We start from the raw sequence: 6,433 nt of genomic DNA, 5'->3' as shown, positions 1-6,433 counted from the left end.
GGCAGGGGCAACCCAGCCCCATGCAGCTGAATGTGGAGCAGCAGCAGTTCTGTGCATATGTGTACATCAGGAGGTGGCATAAGCAGCTGGCAGAAGCCCTGTGCATGAAAGTGAATGCCCTCAGGGAGGTGGCAGTGGCTGGCAGTGCCCCATGTGAGTGTATGAGATTGCCCCTGGAGCTGCAGCAGTGGCCAGCTGTGGCCTCACCTCACAATGGTCAGTGGAGTGGTGGAAGAGACAGTGCTTCAACTCACAAAACTGCAACCAGACACAGTAAGAGCACCCAGCCCCCAGTGGCAGCACATCTGACACCAAATCCACCAGCAGCAGGGTCTGCTTAGAAGTTTTCGAGTCCCCAGGTCCCCACCAATGTCAGCAACACCCAGGAACCCAGCACCCATGGCAGCAATACAACCAGCACCCACAAATAACTGGGGAGCAACAACACAGGTTGTGCATAGGACAGCAGCATCTGAGACTGTGAAAACCCAGTGGAGGAACACAAGACCTAGGTGACCAGAATCAAAGAAACCAAAGCTGTAACCAAATGAGAGAAAGTGATTAACACCCAAAATGAACAAACACAGGACCAATTCATCAAACAGCATGAAGAACTACAGTAACACTGCAGGAAAGAAGGAAAATGACAACTCTTCAGAAACCAAATCTGAAGTCATGGAAATTTACAATCTGACAAAGAATTAAAAATAGCAGTCATAAAGAAACTCAATGAGTTACAAGAAAACTCAGAGAGTTCAACAAGCTCAGGAGTAAAATTAATGAGCAGAAAGAATACTTCAGCAAAGAGATTGAAGCTCTAAGACAAAACAAACAAATTCTGGAGATGAAGAACACAGTTAATAACATAAAAGTATAATGTAGAAAGCATACAAAATAAAGAAGACGTTATGGAGGAGAGAGTTAGTGACCTCAAAGACAGAAACCGAGAAATGATTCAGGGGGTGGAGGAGAGAGAACTAAGATTTTTTAATAATGAAAAACTTCTTTGAGTAATATCTGACTCAGTTAGGAAAAGTGACATAAAGATTGTAGGAATCCCAGAGGGAGAAGAAAGGGAAATAAAAAATAAAGAAAGAAACAAAGAAATAAGGGCTGAGAAATTCCAAAACCTAAGAAAAGAACTAGACATGCAAATACATTAAGCTAATAGAACTTCTAATTACATCAATACAAAAAGACCTTGAAGGCAAATAATATTAAAACTGTCAAATGTCAATAACAAAGAAAAATAGTAAGGGCAGCAAGACAGAACAAAATAACATGCAAAAGAACCACATCAGGCCTTCAGCAATTTCCCTTCAGAAATCTTACAGGAGAAAGTGGAATGATATATTCAAAATACTGAAAGACACAAACTTTCAGACAAGAATACTATCTCCAGTGAAATTATCCTTTAGCTATGACAGAGAAATAAGAGCTTTCCTAGACTAAAATAAGCTGAGGAATTTCATTGCCACTAGACCACCCTACAAGAAAGGTTGAAGGGAGCCCTCCAACCTAAAACAAAAAGGCAAAGTTTTCTGAAGCACTGAGCAAGGAGATAGACAGACAAAAGCAGAAAATTGCAACTCTATATCAGAATTGGTTAGCAAACAATTAATTATAACATAAAGACCTAAGGGAAAAAGCATCAAAAATAACTCTAGATTGATAGGCAGGATGTGAGCAACATGGTGGAGTGAGCTGTTCCCTTTGTCTCTCCCTCTTTTGAAGTACAACTAAATGAACATTCATTGACCACTGGAGGAAGTCCACACAGCACAACAGGATGACTGAGAGACACACGAAGCTGTACATCTGAGGGTGGATGGACTGGCCCCCTGGGAAGTGTCAGAGATAGGTGAGCACACCATGCTCTCCCACAGTAGCCCTGTGCACACACACAAACGCTTTCTAACCTGGTGCAAGTACCCAGAAAGTGGTAACACACATCAGGGCAACTGTAAGAGGAGGAAGTGGTAACCCTTAGCCCCTACTTGTGGTTGCTCTCCCAGCAGAAAGAGGGAGCCCACCGTGCCCCTGTGCCATAAAGGAGCAGCCATAGCCTGGATCTCAGCAGGGAAACCCTGGCCACCAAGCTCAGTGGCCCAAAGGACTGCATATTGTAAACAGCGACATCAGCAGATCTCCATGCTGGGGAAAACATTTCCCAGGAGTGCACGAATGCTCCCAGTGCAGCTGTGCACCCAAAGAGGGAATGGGTCTGCACGGCTGTGGGAATAGGCACATTATTTTTGAATCCCTGCATGCTTACTTTCCTGGTGGGGAGGGGGAGACCACTGTGACCCAGGGCTGTCAAGGAGCAGCCACAGCTCAGGTCTCAGTGAGGAAGTCATGCCCACCAAGCTCAGCCACAGAGTGAAGATTGTAAACTGGGACCTCAGCAGATTTGTGCCCTTGGGCAAACACTTCCCAGGCATGAGTGAGCACTCACAGTGGAGCTGTCCTCCCAAAGAGGAAATGGGTCCCGGGTGGCTGCAGGAATAGGTGCGGTAGCTTTGAGCCCACTTGTGATGAATTTCTGGTGGGGAGGGGGAGCTCAGAGCACCTCTGAGGCACCAAAGAGTGGTCCTAGCTTAGCAAGGAAGCCCCAGCTGACAAGGAGAGTCTACACTAGTGCCTGAATGCATCCCAGCCTGGGGAAAGTACCCATAATACACCTACAGCTTCTAATAGAGGGTTGGGGACAGAAACCCTGCTCCTGCTCCGCCTAGAGGTAACAAGGTGAATCTGCAACCTAAGAATACCACAAATGTCCTGACAAAAGATTACTTCATCAAACACCATGAGAAACTCCAGCAACAATTCAGGCCAGAAGGAAAATGACATTTCTCCAGAAACCAACACTGAAGACAAGAAATATACAACCTAAATGACAGAGAATTCAAAATAGCTATCATAAGGAAATTCAATGACTTACCAAAAAACACAGAAAGACAATTCAAGTAACTCAGCAATAAAATGAATCTCTTCACTAAAGAGATTGAAACTATATAGAAATCAAGCAGAAATTCTGGGTATGAAAAACACAATTAATGAAATAAATAATAATCTAGAATCATTAAGAAACAGAATTCATCTTATGGAGGAAAGAATTAGTCTTATTGAAGATAAAAATGTAGAAATTCTACAGGTACAGGAGGAGACAGAACTAAGATTTTAAAAAAATGAAGGAATCCTTCGAGAAATATCCAACTTAATTTGGAAGAGCAACATAAGGATTATAGGTATCCCAGAGGGAGAAGAGAGGGAGAAAGGAGCAGAGAGCTTGTTCAAAGAAATAATTGCCGAGAACTTCCAAAACATGGGGATATTTTCAGATTTACAGATGAATGAAGTTAATTGAATGCCCAACTTTATCAATGCAAAACGACCCTCTCCAAGGCATATACTAGTAAAAATGGCAGAGCTTTGTGATGAAGGAAAAATATTAGGAGCATCAAGGTAGAAGAAAATAAACTACAAAGGAAACCCTCTCAGGCTTTCAGCAAATTTCTCAGCAGAAACCCTACAGGTTAGGAGAAAGTGGCATGATATATTCAAAATACTGAAAGACAAAAATTTTCACCTGAGAATACTATATCCAACAAAACTTTCCTTCAGATATGATGGAGAAATAAAAGCTATCCCAGGTAAACAAAAGCTGAGGGAGTTCATCGTCACTAGACCTTGCCTACAAGAAATAAAGATACCCTTACACTGGCAACAAAAAGGCAAAGGTCTACAAAGCTCAGAGAAAGAAGATAAATAGACAGACATGATCAGAAACCTACAGCTCTATACTAGAACATGGAGGCAAAGGCTCAATTACAACTTAAAGGAGAAAGGGGAAAAAAGCATCAAAAGTTGTGATAAATACTTCAACTTATCCACAAACTCACAAAATTAAAAACAGAACAATATGTAACAGCAGGTACTCAGAAGGGGAGAGGAAAAGGAAAGAACCTGCTTAGGTTAATGGAGATAAGAGGCTAGAAGAAAAGGGACTATCTCATCTCTAATATCTTTCATACAATCCTCATGATAACCACTAAACAAAAAATCATAGGAGAGTTACAATTCACAAAAAGAGAGAACTGAGAAGTCCCTCTCAGCAGACTAACAAAATGAAAGGGCAGTCAGAAATACAAATGAAGAGAAACAGTGGAAACATAGAACAACAAGAAAACAAGAGATAAAATGGCCACATTAAACCCTCATATAACAATAATCTCTCTAAATGTAAATGAACTGAATTCTCCAATCAAAAGACTCAGAGTAGCTGGATGGATTAAAAAACAAGACCCAACAATATGCTGACTCTAAGAAATGCACCTCAGGAACAAACACAAACAAACGCTTAGAGTGAAGGGATGGCAGACAATACTCCAAGCTAATGGCCAACAAAAGAAAGCTGGTGTCACCATAATTTTATCAGAGAAAGAAAGCTACAAGTTAAAAAGGACAATGAGAGAAAATGAGGGGCAGTATTTAATGATAAAAGAGACATTCCACCAAGAGGGCATAACACTTATTAATATATATGCACCTAACGCAGGGGCACCAAAGTACATAAAGCAATTACTAACAGACCTAAAGGGAGAAATTAACAGCAACACAATAATAGCAGAGGACTTCAACACCCCACTTATTTCAATGGACGGATCATCCAGACAAAAGGTCAACAAAGAAATAGTAGATTTAAATGAAACAGTTGACCAAATGGAGTTAGTAGACATATATAGAGCATTTCATCCAAAAACTGAAGAATATAAATTCATCTCAAGTGCCCATGGAACATTCTCAAAGATAGACCATATGTTGGATAAAAAGGCAAGCCTCAATAAATTCAAGAAGTTTGAAATCATCCCAACCATCTTTTCTGACTAGAATGCTATGAAGCTAGAAATCAACCACAAGAACATAACTGGGATGGTCAGAAATATGTGGAGACTGAACAACATGCTATTGAACAACCATCGAATCATTGAAGAAATCAGAGGAAATTAAAAAATAACTGGAGACAAACGAAAATGAAAATACAACCTACTGAGTCTTACAGGATGTAGCAAAAGCAGTCATAAGAGGGAAATTCATAGCAATGCAGGCCCACCACAATAAGCAATAAAAATCTCGAATAAGTAATCTTAAAATGCACCCAGCAGAGCTAGAAAAAGAACAGACAAAGCCCAAAGTCAGCAGAAGGAGGGAAATGATAAAAATCAGAGCAGAAATAAGTGAAATAGAGACTAAAAAAGCAGTAAAAAGGATCAATGAATCTAAGAGCTGATTCTTTGAGAAGATTAAAAAAATACACAAACCCTTAGGCAGACTCACCAAGAAAAAAGAGAGAAGGCTCAAATACATACAACTATAAATGAAAGAGGAGAAATTATATTGGATACCACAGAAATACCAGAGATTATAAGAGAATAATATGAAAAGTTATATGTCAACCAATTGGATAACCTAGAATAACTGTATATATTATTAGACTCATACATCCTCCCAAAACTGAATCAAGAAGAAGTAGAGAATATGCATAGACCAAACACAAATATAGAGCTTGAAACAGTAATCAAAAACCTCCCCAAAAGAAAAGTCCGCTATCCGATGGCATCTGTGGAGAATTCTACCAAACACTCAAAGGAGAGTTAATACCTATCCTTCTCAAAATACTGCAAAAAATTGAAGAATATGGAACACTTCCTGCCTCTTTCTATGAGGCCAACATTATACCGATACCTTAACTAGACAAGGACAGCACAAAGAAGGAAAATTACATGCCAATATCGCTGATGAACATCGATGCAGAAATCCTCAACAAAATATTGGCAAACCAATACAGCAATACATTAAGGGGATCATACACCACGATGAAGTAGGATTTATTCCAGGGATACAGGGATAGTTCAACATCCACAAATAAATCAATGTGATGCACCACATTTAAAAAAATGAAGAAAAATCATTTCAATAGATGGAAAGAAAGGATTTGACAAGATCCACCATGCATATATGATAAAAACTCTCAATAAAATGTGTAGAGGACAGTGACTTAACATAATAAAGGCCAAATATGACAAACTCAAGACAACATCATACTTAATGGTGAAAATCTGAAAGCCATTCCTTTGAGAACAAGAAGAAGACAAGAGTGCCCACTCTTGCCACTCTTATTCAGCATAGTACTGGAAGTTTTAGACAGAGAAATAGGAAGATAAAGAAATAAAAGGTATACTAATTTGAAAAGAAGAAGTAAAACTCTGATTGTGGATGACGCAATTCTATATGTAGAAAACCCTGAAGAATCCACCAGAAAACTATTAGAAATAATCAACAACTACAGCAAAGTGGCAGCATACAAAATCAACATCCAAAAGTCACTTGCATTTCTATACACTAATACAAACTAGCAGAAAGAGAAGTGAAG

The sequence above is a fragment of the Equus asinus genome, chromosome X (genome assembly GCF_041296235.1).
Source record: "Equus asinus isolate D_3611 breed Donkey chromosome X, EquAss-T2T_v2, whole genome shotgun sequence".
Classification (NCBI taxonomy): Eukaryota; Metazoa; Chordata; class Mammalia; order Perissodactyla; family Equidae; genus Equus; species Equus asinus.
This window is presented reverse-complemented; position numbering follows the sequence as displayed.